Raw genomic sequence first — 12,333 nt, forward strand, 5'->3', positions numbered from 1 at the left:
AAATATTTTGTTTCCTCATAAGAGCATATCAGTACCTTCAGACGCATCTACATTGAGATTGTATGTTTTTCATGTTTTTTTTTTTTAAATAACAAACATACTTACAGTAGGTGACCGCGATATTGTGTCAATCTTGCCGCTTCTAGCGGCGAGATCGACACCCTACGAGCCCTGTCGCGGGAGCCAGCGCCGAGCTGGCTCGCATCGGGAAAGGAAAAATGTTTTTCCTTTCCCGATAAGCATCTCTGGCCGGGTTGACACTGGCACGGGGATCCAAATTGGATTCTTGCCAATACCAGGCACTGTGTTTGGTATGAATCCTAAGGAAGAACTCCACGCCAAATGTAAAAAAAAAAACGGCATGGGTTCCCCCTTGGGAGGCATACCAGGCCCTTAGGTCCGGCAGGGATTTTAAGGGGAATCCCCTTCACCGAAAAATGGCGTGGGGCCCCCCCAAAATCCATACCAGACCCCTATCCGAGCACGAAGCCCAGCTGGTAAAGAAAGGGGGTGCTCCAGGCTCCGTACCAGGCGCTCACTCGTCCCCACCCCCTTTCCTGACCGGCCGGGTTGCATGCTCGGATAGGGGCCTGGTATGGATTTTGGGGGGGACCCCACGCCGTTTTTTTCGGCGAAGGGGATTCCCCTTAAAATCCCTGCCGGACCTAAGGTCCTGGTATGCCCCCGAGAAGGCATGCAGGCTTCATGAGTGAGGCGAAATTGTCGCCTCGCTCTGGCTGCTATAGGAAAAATGTCATTTTCCTATTGCAGCCAGCGCAACGGGATTGCGCTGGTTAGAGAAGCCTGTCGCCGGGAACCAGCGTGATACTGTCGCGCTGGAAACACAATGTTGGTGGCACCTACTGTACCTGTATGGTGGAGTGGTTTTGCACAGAGAAGCCTAGATCCTCTTCTTCTCAGGCCTCCTGCTGGTGCTCCTAGCTCCTTCCTCCTGCCATGTACCATCACAGAAAACCGCCTGATGTAGGGGTACCCAAGCAAGATTGTTCCTGAGCCGCTGCTCTGCGTGTCCATTCACACACAGAACCACGCCTTGGCCTGGCCCCTCTTTCTTCTCATTGGCTCACTGGCTGTGATTAAACCTGCTGCTGTCTCAGCCAATGAGGAGGTTGAGTCCCTGGAGAGCTCAGACTTTCATGCACATCGCTGTATCACAATGGGGCTTAAGGGAAGTATTTGGTGGGCTGGGGGGGCTGCTGCACACAGAAAGTTGTTTACCTTCTTCCATAGAATGCTAGCAGATTAAAAAAAAAAACCTTGAACCATTTTAACTATGTGAACTGGCTTCTAACTAATATGGCCCTTGAATTTGTGTATCTGTGTGAATTTGGCAGGGATACTAGACTGTTAGCTCAATTGGGCCATGAACAGATGTGACTGCTTCTATGTAGCCTGTAAAGTGGTAATTTTAACCTAAGGCTTCAAATTCAGATCCCTGGCCTCAGCTATATTTCACAGACAACTCCTGTGCCTCAGCAACTTGTCACACCTACTTATCAGAGATGACTTCCAGCTCTCATCTACTTTTCACAGATGACTTTCAGATCTCACCTTCTTGTCACAGATGACTTCCAGGCCCCAACCTACTGGTCACAAGAGGTGACTTTTAGGCCTCGCCTACTTATCACAGATGACTCCCAGGCCTCAGCTGCTGTTTACAGATGACCCCTGGGCCTCACCTACTTCTGAAACATCATGCATCACCTACTGGTCACAGAGGATCCCTTAAATTCATCTTTTTGTCAAAGATTGGGCCTAAGTTACTTGCAACAGATGACCCTTAGACCCCGCCAGCTTGTCACAGATTGGACCTCACCAACCTTTTACAGATGCCCCCTTGGCCTCACCATCTTGTTGCATATTTGTCCTTACCTACTTGTTGCAGCTGACCCCAAGCCTCATCTATATGTTACAGATAACGATCAGGGCCCCTCTATTTGTCACAGATGAACCCTGGACCCAACTTACCACACCGTCTTTCACAAATTGAGCCTTACCCACCTGCCACAGATGACTGCTGGGACTTACGTTTCACCCCTGCTTGTCACAGGTGACCCCCAGGCCTTACCTACTAACAGTACATCGCTCATCACCTACTTATCAGATATGACCTCTGGTTCTTACGTACCTTAGGCTCTGAGCAAAAGGGGATCCCCTTGAAACGCGTTAGCCATTTGGAAGGTTCTCCGGCATGCTGGAGACAGTCCTGCTGACCTGGTTGCATTTTGTCCATTGTGGACTCTGATACGCTTTTACAATCCACTTGTTTGTAAGAATGTTTCCTTCTTTTTGATTTGAATATTACTTGGGTAATGCACAAGGTTGGTGCACCCTCTTTTCATTCTTTTACAGTATTTCCATTGGGTATCCCCTGACCCTTGGAGGGCAGCAAGGCCTGTGCATGCACTGGGAGCCATAGGAATGCCAGGCTTCTTCCATTGCCATCTCACTACTGTTGAGCACAGGAGATTGTGTTTGACAGTGATTCTTACCTACTTGTCACAGATTGGGCATTACCTACTAGTCACGGATGATCCCTGGGCTTCATTTACTTCCTAGAGCAGGGTTTCTCAACCATTGTTCCATGGAACCCTAGGGTTCCTTCAGAGGTTGACAGGGGTTCCTTGAGCAATTTCTGCCTCTTCGATAAGTTCCAACTGACACCATTGATCTTTTTAGCCATATGTAAGGGGGTAACTCTTCCCAATGACCACAAGTGTAAGCAGCATTCTTCCCACTGACATTACACTAATTTCTCATGAGTTGTAGATATAGTCATTTTTATCAGGGATTCCCTGAGACCGCAAAGTTAATTTAAGCATTCCTCTGTGTTGAAAAGGTTGAGAAAGCCTCACTTATTTGTCGTGAATGCCCCTCACTTGTTTCCAAAAGTAGACCCCTAGGCCTTACTTACCCTACATACTGTATTATCAATAAAAACAAAACTAATGCACATCCTTGACAAAATAAACTACAATACTTACAATATTATGTATTATTTTAGCAAAATGATGTGACAAAAAAAGAAGCACTGCGGGAAACCACAGAAGACTTTTTCAGCATTGTAATAATACAATAAATAATACCTACCTCTCACGAGAGTGGGGATGTTACATTTTGAAGTTAATAATTCACAGTTTCTGTCATGTTATGCATTGCAACAAGGGAGCTTTGCAGGATCTGAAATCAAAAATAATTTTATTAGAGTTGTAAACGTCCCTCTGTTTCAGTCACAAACATTATTTAACAATGCATACAGAAAAATATCTAATAAACTTTTTACATTTGTATTTCACTGTAGAAAAGACAACTTTATATTGTGAACACAAAACCAGCAGTAAAAAGAAACCACTACTTGCATATACCTGACAGTTTTCATGATGGTGCCTTAAACTATAGCGGCCTAAGTATTTTTGTAATTTGTAGAATAGTTTTATTTGGAGACATTATTAACACTGTTCTATAGTTTTAAATGAAAAGTACAGTGTACTTTTAGTAAGTGAACAGTATTTTTTTTAGCTTTTAAATCATTTTTGCCCCTTATTGACCTTTAATTTGTAAAGTGCATGGAAAAAAAACTGACTTAAAATGACTTCTGTATAGAAGTCAATGCAAGTCGCCTTGAAGTTGTCCCAAAGTAGTACAGGAACCTTTTTCTAATGCCGTGTACACACGATCAAACAATCGGGTGGAAAAGTCCGGCAAACTCAAGTCCGCTGGACAATCCCCCCGTGTGTAGCCTCCGGCATACTTTTTTGACCCGAAAGTACGGCGGACTTAGAAAGTAGTTTTGCTCTCCAATATTCCCGCCGGACTTGCATTTCGGCCGACAATCCGGCCGTGTGTATGCCAGTCCGCCGTACTTTTGAAATGAACGGACTTTTCCCGCCCGAAGAAAAGTCCGCTCATTTCGAGCGGGTCTCCATGTAGGCGGGAGCCCGCGAAGGAGACGTCGCTGGCCCCCGCCACCTGGTATGGACTTAAAGGGGAACCCCAAGGCCGAAAAAAATTGGCGTAGGGGTTCCCCCCAGGTCCACATCAGACCCTTGTCCAAGCACGCTACCCGGCCGGCCAGGAAAGGGGGGCCGCGCAGCCCCCCTACCCCAAAGCACCTTGTCCCCATGTTGATGAGGACAAAGGCCTCTTTCCGACAACCCTGGCCGTTGGTTGTCGGGGTCTGTGGGCAAGGGTCTTATCGGAATCCGGGAGCCCCCTTTAATAAGGGGGCCCCCGGATACCGGCCCCCCACCCTATTTGAATGAGTATGGGGTACAATGTACCCCTACCCATTCACCTGTGAAAAAAGTACAAAAAAAACACAACACAGGGTAAAAATAGTTTATTGCACAGCTCCGGGGGTCTTCCGTCTTCGGGGGGTCTTCTCGCCGGACTCCTCTGCTATCTTCTTCTAGCTCTTTTGCTAGCGGAGGAGCCAGGCTTTCTTCCTCGCCGCGGCCTCTTCTTCCGACTTCGGGGGTCTTGTTCCCCTCTTCGGTTCTTCTGCCGGGCCACCGCGCCTTCTTATAGCTCTTTTACAGGCGGTGGCCCGGTCTTCTGTCGCTGCTGTCGTCGCCGCCTTCTGTTCTGTTCTCTTCTTCTCTTCAGATCTTGACTCGTTGCTCTTTCCGCTCACAATGGCTCTGGCACGACGTGCAGCGACTTATATAGGGACATCACCGGATGATGTCCCCGCCTATTATGATGTCACAGTCCCAGCATCCTCTGGGACTGTGACACCATAATGGGCGGGGACAAGTCGCCGCACGCCCAGTCCCCGTCATTGTGAGTGGAGCGAGCGACGAGGCAACATCTGAAGAGAAGAACAGAAGGTGGCGGCGGCGACAGAAGACCACCGCCTGTAAAAGAGCTATAGGAAGGCACGGTGGCCCGGCAGAAGAACCGAAGAGGGGGAGAAGACCCCCGAAATCAGAAGAGGAGGCCGCGGCGAGGAAGAAATCCGGGCTTCTCTGCTAGCAAAAGAGCTAGAAGAAGATAGCGGAGGAGTCCGGCGAGAAGACCCCCGAAGACGGAAGACCCCCGGAGCTGTGCAATAAACTATTTTTACCCTGTGTTGTGTTTTTTTTGTACCTTTTTCACAGGTGAATGGGTAGGGGTACATTGTACCCCATATTCATTCACATAGGGTGGGGGGCCGGTATCCGGGGGCCCCCTTATTAAAGCCCCCCACCCGCAGACCCCGACAACCAACGGCCAGGGTTGTCAGAAAGAGGCCCTTGTCCTCATCAACATGGGGACAAGGTGCTTTGGGGTGGGGGGGCCACACGGCCCCCCTTTCCCCAAGGCACCCCCCATGTTAAGGGCACACGGCCTGGTATGGCTCGGAGGGGGGGGGGGGCGCTCGCTCATCCCCCCCTTTCCTGGCAGACCGGGTAGCATGCTCGGACAAGGGTCTGATGTGGACCTGGGGGGGACCCCCATGCCGATTTTTGCAGCGTTGGGGTTCCCCTTTAAGTCCATACCAGGTGGCGGGGCCAGTGGCGTCTCCTTTGCGGGCCCCGCCTACCTGGAGATGTACTCGAAACGAGCGGACTTTCCTCCGCGTGTGTGGGCGAGTCCGTTCATTTCAAAAGTATGGCGGATAGTATGGCGGACTTAGTACGCCGTATTAGTCCGCTGAAAAAGTGCCGTGTGTGGGCAAGTAGACCGTTCGGAAAGTCGGACGGACAGTCTGGTGAGAAGTCCGCCAGACTAAGGCTCGGTTCACACAGGGGCGACTTGTCCAGGCAACTTTGCCGCCTGACAAGTCGCGCTCCGTTCTGTACTATGGAACCGTTCTAATAGGAGCGACTCAAGTCGCTCCGACTTAGAAAAAAGGTTCCTGTACTATTTTTGGGGCGACTTCAGGCGACTTGCATTGACTTCTATACAGAAGTCGTTTTGCAAGTCGCCGCTGATCGTGTGCAGGTCGCGGCGCTGCAAGTCGCGCCACCCCTGTGTGAACTGAGCCTAAGTCCGTTGGATAGTCCGCTACGTGTGTACGCGGCATAAGTCGGTCACTCCTATTCGAATGGTTCCATAGTACAGAATGGAGCACGACTTGTCAGGTGGCTAAGTCTCCTGACAAGTCGCCCCTGTGTGAACAGGCGCTTTAAATGTATTTTTTTTGTTCTGAAGTGCAAATAGCCCCTAATACAGTTTACACAGCAGCAGTATTTTGATAGCTAGATAGATAGACAGAATGGCTTTTATAGCACCTCTGAACAGTAAGCAGCATAGAAGATGGGTGTCACAAGTTCTAGAGCCATAAACCAAGCAAATTACCCCAACCCAGAATGTTTCCTATGTTATGGACAGGCCAACACTAGAAGTGGGGCTAGTCAATGCTCGTATATACTGTCTCTCCAGTTTACAGACAGCAGATATTCACTCATTCTCCTCAGTGGGCTTTATGGTGAAAAATAATGATTCCCATCAAAAGTCACTGAATCTGGCCATTTTTTAGCCCATGTGACCTTCAATTCACTGCACTTCTTTAGAACTCAACAACTAGCACTCACTCTTTCTACTTTTTTAGAGCTGTGCCATTACCTTAGCCCTTGTACACACGGTCGGAGATTCCGATAACCAAATCCGTTGGAGTAATTCCGACTGATTAATTCTGGAAGAGGTCCGGAAGTGATATTGCATACACATGGTCAGACTAAGTTGTCGGAAAATCTGATTGTACATAACGTGATGACGTTATTTTGTTACAACGGGAGTACGTTCAGGCTAGTAGCCAATAGCTTTGGTCTAGGAATTTGATCTGAGCATGAGTGGCACTTTGTCCATTGGAGTAGGCTACACATGATCAGAGTATGTCCGATAGGAGCATTTTGTCTGAAAATTTTACCAGCAGGTTGGAAAACTTGGTCCGTCAGATATTCAGACGGAAACAGTCCGATGCAGACCACACACAGTCGGAATATCCGACAAAACGGTACAATAGGACACATTCCGTTGGAATCTCCAACCGTGTGTACAAGGGCTTAAGCTCCATACACACTATCAGTTTTTCTGCTGATTTTTTCCTTCAGATTTACCAAAACCATATAATAGGAGGTCAAACCTTAGGAGTTCCAATGTGTATGCAATCAGGCAGACCCTTGCACTACATGGTTTTGGTAAATCTGAAGACCAAAACCAGCAGAAAATATGATAGTGTGTATGGGGCTTAAGACAGGTCCCATCCATGGTATGATAGAAGTGATGGGAGTCCACATGACTAGGTATGTCGAAATTCTCTTCTGAAGAGGGCAAATTAGATATTGTGTCAAAGTGGTGGCAACCTAACCAATCATATGTCAAGTTGGTAGCATTTTCACATAAAACCCAAAATCCTATTTAGTAACCAGTAACTGGGAAACACTAATCAACAGAGAGAACATTTCACATAGATAGATAGATAGATAGATAGATAGATAGATAGATAGATAGATAGATAGATAGATAGATAGATAGATAGATAGATAGATAGACAGAGAGACACATACATGTTTGCTTAGTAGTAATCGTTATTATTTCCAAGCATCTGTTTTAAGATGGTTATTATTATTAAAGTAAAAACAAATGGATAAGGGTAACAGCCATTTCTAGGCTTTTCATAACGACAGATAAATTATACACTAAGCTACATAATCTTCCACATGCAGAAGAAATGGGCAGTTCTAAACCTTGGCGGAGGAAAATCAATACTTGAAACAAGACGATCAAGCTTCAGAATGAAAAAGATAAAAAAATGATATGAATAAACAGTAGAGCACAGAGAAGCCCTTCTAGAGGCACCCTGTCAATTGTCTGCACATCCAGCCGTGGATCTTATGGCATTTATCCACATCTGTCATAGGAGTCTTAGTGCTGCCCCATAGCAACCAATTAAAATCAAACCTGTATTAGAAAATGGATCTTGGAAAATGAGAAGGAGAGCCATAGAAGATGGAAGCCTTTCAGATACACAGGCACAATCTGACTATACCCTCAGGCAAGGGTGTCCACTGGTCAAACCAAAACAGCCTACATAGAGGAAAGGGGACCCACATGCTGCAGACATTTCCGCTACCAGCTGATGCCATGGTAACAGACAAACAAAATAGAGACAGACAGGAGTACAGTGCAGACTAAAGCCTCATAGACAGGATCGGATTTTCTGCAGACAAAACCTCTGAGGCCGCGTACACACGCGCGGACTGTTCGCCCAACTTTGTCCGCTGAACAGTGTTTGGGCGGACAGTCCGCTCGTGTGTGGGCTTTCAGCGGACAGTTTCAGCGGACAGTTTGACGAACAAGGTTTTTCGGAAATTCCGTAAAACTGTCCACTGAAACCTTGTTTGAGCGAACAGTCCGCCCGTGTGTAGGCTTGTTCGTCAAACTAAGTTCCGCGCATGCTCAGAAAGGATTTACACGCCGAAAGTTATAATGCAGTGTATAGGACGTCGTATTTTTCGTCCCGTCGTACGTGCCGTTCACGTCATCGTGCACGGTTTCAGCAAACTGTTCGTTCGTCGTGTGTGGGCATGTCCGTCCATGCTAATTTTGAGCGGACTGTTTGCCGAAACTGTTTGACGGACAAAGTTGGGCGAACAGTCCCCGCGTGTGTACGCGGCCTGACTTTTGTCCAAAAGTGTGTGCCTGGATTTTGTCTTGCATACAAATGGCAAAGAATTGTCGGCCAACAAACACGAGCGTAGTGACGAACTATGTGATTTTTTTCATCTCATTTGTGCCACCCTTTGGGCTCCTTCTGCTAATTTCATGTTAGAAGTTTGGTGAGTGTTGATTCGTGCTTTTCGTTTCGTGCTTTTTAGTTTCTGCTTTTCATTTCGGGCTTTACATGACCCAAGTCTAGTCCAGGAACAGGAGGAGGAGGAGTTCCACTTAGGACTCCACTCCATTGGCAAAGGGCCACCTGTTAGGTGGAGTAGGAACTACACTTGCCAACACATTCATCCTTCAATTGCCATGAAAATCCAATTGCTAAATCTAATGCCCTGTATACACTACCAGCCTTTTTGACGGACTTGGTCCAGTGGACTGAATCTGACGGACAATTAGATCGTGTGTGGGCTCCAGCTGACTTCTTCTTCCCCAAAGTCCGGCGGACCTAAAAATAAAACTTGCTTCAAATCTGTCCGCCGGACTCAGCTTTCTAGTGGACAATCGGTTCGTTTGTGTGCTAGTCCGACGGACTAAAACCGACGCTAGGGCAGCTATTGGCTACTGGCTATGAACTTCCTTATTCTACATCATCACGTTCGAATCCGCCAGACTTTTGGAGTGATCTTGTGTGGCCAAGTCCATTAGTTTGAAAGTCCGGCGGACCTCAGCTGCAAAGTCCGTCGGATTGTCCGCCGGACCATGTCCATCGAAAAGTCCGGTCGTGTGTACATGGCATAAGAGTGAGGTGTGAGAATGGGATGGGCAGGGCCAAGCTCAACTTTTAAAGCATCCCTTTGTTTTCCAAACAAAAGCAATCGCTTAAATAATCAGTTAAAATAGTGCTGTAGGGTTGGCAAGAAGAGCCACAACAGCCAGTGAGGGTCACACTATCCTAAATACCCAGACGTGGTATTTGGAGCTCTGCAAGTGAGCAAAGTTTCAACATACCACCTAAGATTTTTTTCTTTTTTTTGGGGGGGGGGGGGGGGGCTTTTAGTTTATTTCACTAAGGAAGGGTTGTGATTTGCTTATAACTTTAACTGTTTAAATCTGGAACTGCTGTTTATTTTTACAACATATTGATTACACTGCTTATGCATTTTCTCATCATATGCATAGACAAGGTTTGGAATTCATTAGAGGAATGTTCCTAGTTTTCATAATTCATGATCCACCTAATTTATCAAAAAAAAAAAACTGCATTGTTAATCAGAATCCACAGTAACCAAAGTAGACTTTGTATGGTTAATGAGTACCTTTGGTTGATTTACCTTTGATTTACTAAAACTGGAGAGTGTAAAATCTGGTGTAGCTGTGCATGGTGGCCAATCAGCTTTTAACTTCAGCTTGTTCAATTAAGCTTTGACAAAATAACCCTGGAAACTGCACGCTCTGGTTTTCGTAAATCAACCTCCTTGTGTTGTTCAGCCTGATCATTGATAAGAAAAACAATCTTCTTTTTACTATATTTTAGTGCAAACAAGCTAGTGAAATTACGGTCCTGGAGCTTTGTTATAGGAGCCTGGATTTCTGGGCTCATAGCAATAATTACCATGCCTTATTTTACTGGTGTGGTTCGTAGTTGCTTTTTGGAGGGATTATGGGCTAGATGGTCTTATTCTTTCCATTTTCTGTTTACCATGGTGTTGTAAAAACATTTTTGTTTAGAGAGTTTTTCTCCACTCACACCTAGGTGATTTGAATAGTGGGCGGAATCGCTGTGATTTGAATCACGGGTGGAATCGCCGCAATTCTGCCGCAATTACAAATCATGGCAAAACGTGGGACGCTGTTGCAATACCATTATTTCTTAATGGCACCCCAATTGTAGTGCGATTGTGCCATGATAAATTGTGGCAAAATAGCAACTTGCAAAGCTTGTTGCTCAAAAAGTCATGCATTGCGATTTACTGCAATTGCAGGAAGTTTTATCGCAGCAAAATAGCACCACGGTTGGGTCGCATTCAAAAATAATAGCATCGCAAATGTGTCCCATGTTTTGCCACGATTTAGAATTATTGCGGCAGATTTGCGGCAATTCTATACACTATTCTAATTGCCTAAGTATGAATGGAGCCTAAAGCTCCGTAAACAAAAATGTTTTTACAACAGGGTGGTAAACAGAAAATGGAAAGAATAAGAAAGGGGAAACTATATCGTAGCTCCATCTTCTGGCTAGATAAAAGACTACATAATAATCATGCATAAAGACTCTTATTTACCAGACTAAAATAAGGAAAACATATTTTATATGTATATATGGTTTAAATCCTGATCATTATACAAAAAAAAAAATACAAAAACTTGCGTTTATCTTAAACTAAAACTTTTTTTTATTCTGAATAGGGCAGGGCATGGTAATATTTTTTATTTTTTGCCACATGTGTCTCATTAGCGCTATTTTTCCTTAATTTCCTGTCCTGCAGACAAAACAGAGAGTAGGAAGATATCTCCCCAAAGTGCAGGGATATTTCCCCTTTGCCCTTGTACACACGGTCGGAAATTCTGATGGAAAAAATCGGACCGCGTTGTCAGATAATCCGACCGTGTGTGGGCTCCATCAGACTTTTTCCGTCGGAATGTCTGACCAACGAAGTTTGAGAGCTGGATATAAAATTTTCCGACAACATGGTCCGATTGGACTTTGTCCGATCGTTTGTAGAGAATTCCGATCGGACAAAGTGCCACGCATGCTCAGATCAAATTACGAGACCAAAGCTATTGGCTACTAGCCTGAACATAGTCCCGTCATAATGAACGAACGTCATCATGTTCCGAATGATCAGATTTTCCGACAATTTTGTGTGACCGTGTGTATGCAACACCAGTTTAAGACAAAATCCATCGGAAAAATCCGATGGATTTTGTGGTCGGAATGTCCGACCATGTGTACAAGGGCTAAGACAGTTGTCACCAGAATAAATGTATTCAGTGGCAGATTTCCCTTTTTTTATATATGTATATATATATGTGTGTATGTATATATATATTTATATATATATATATATATATATATATATATATATATATATATATATATATATACACTATAGAGTAAATATTCTCAGTAAGAAAACAGCAATCAAAATGTTTCATCCAATTTCTAAATTGCTCCATTTGTAAATTCCAAAAGCCAATATAAAGGAATAATAACAATAAAAACAAGTTCTTGTAAGTTTAACCAATTATTTTATTGCAAAAATCCCCTATAAGGGGTGCGTGGCAGGGGGTGTGTCCTATACCTACATACTTTTGCTAATAGGTGTCCCTCATTCCAATCTCAGAAAGTTGGGTGGTATGCTTTAAGGCTGAATTCCAGGAATGTGTTCTTTTTTCTAGCTTGGACGAATGTAAGTGTGCAGTCATATTCTATATCTGGCTAATCCATGGAGAACTGGAGAATTGCTGCTACTACAGCGCTATTTGTTGTCTTCTGGGTCCTGTGCTGAGAATCTGCCCTGCTCCATTGTAACTACAGGGTCACTCACTTTTCCTGCGCAGAAAAACATTCAGCAAAAGCTTTTCATTTTCTGAAAGAATGCAAAGTGATCTCTGATTGGATGAGGTGGAGAGCAAGGGCAGTGATGTCACAATCTCCACCTTGTCCAATCTGAGAAGGCCTTGTTACCACTGAGGACCTAAAAGACAGGTTACCAG

General features: G+C 45.2%; 1 protein-coding gene across 1 annotated transcript in view; it reads right to left on the reverse strand.

Annotated features, from left to right (window-relative positions):
* LRFN1 (leucine rich repeat and fibronectin type III domain containing 1) overlaps positions 1-12,333 on the reverse strand; it is a 252,593-nt gene that overhangs the window by 75,927 nt on the left and 164,333 nt on the right. The window contains exon 2 of the mRNA XM_077479880.1: positions 3,112-3,201. The gene's annotated coding sequence lies outside the window, so the exon portion shown is untranslated. The remainder of the gene's footprint in view (positions 1-3,111; positions 3,202-12,333) is intronic.

This window comes from Lithobates pipiens, unplaced genomic scaffold, assembly GCF_037356315.1.
Source record: "Lithobates pipiens isolate NorthernLeopardFrog02 unplaced genomic scaffold, aLitPip1_a1.2 Scaffold_1, whole genome shotgun sequence".
Lineage (NCBI taxonomy): Eukaryota > Metazoa > Chordata > Amphibia > Anura > Ranidae > Lithobates > Lithobates pipiens.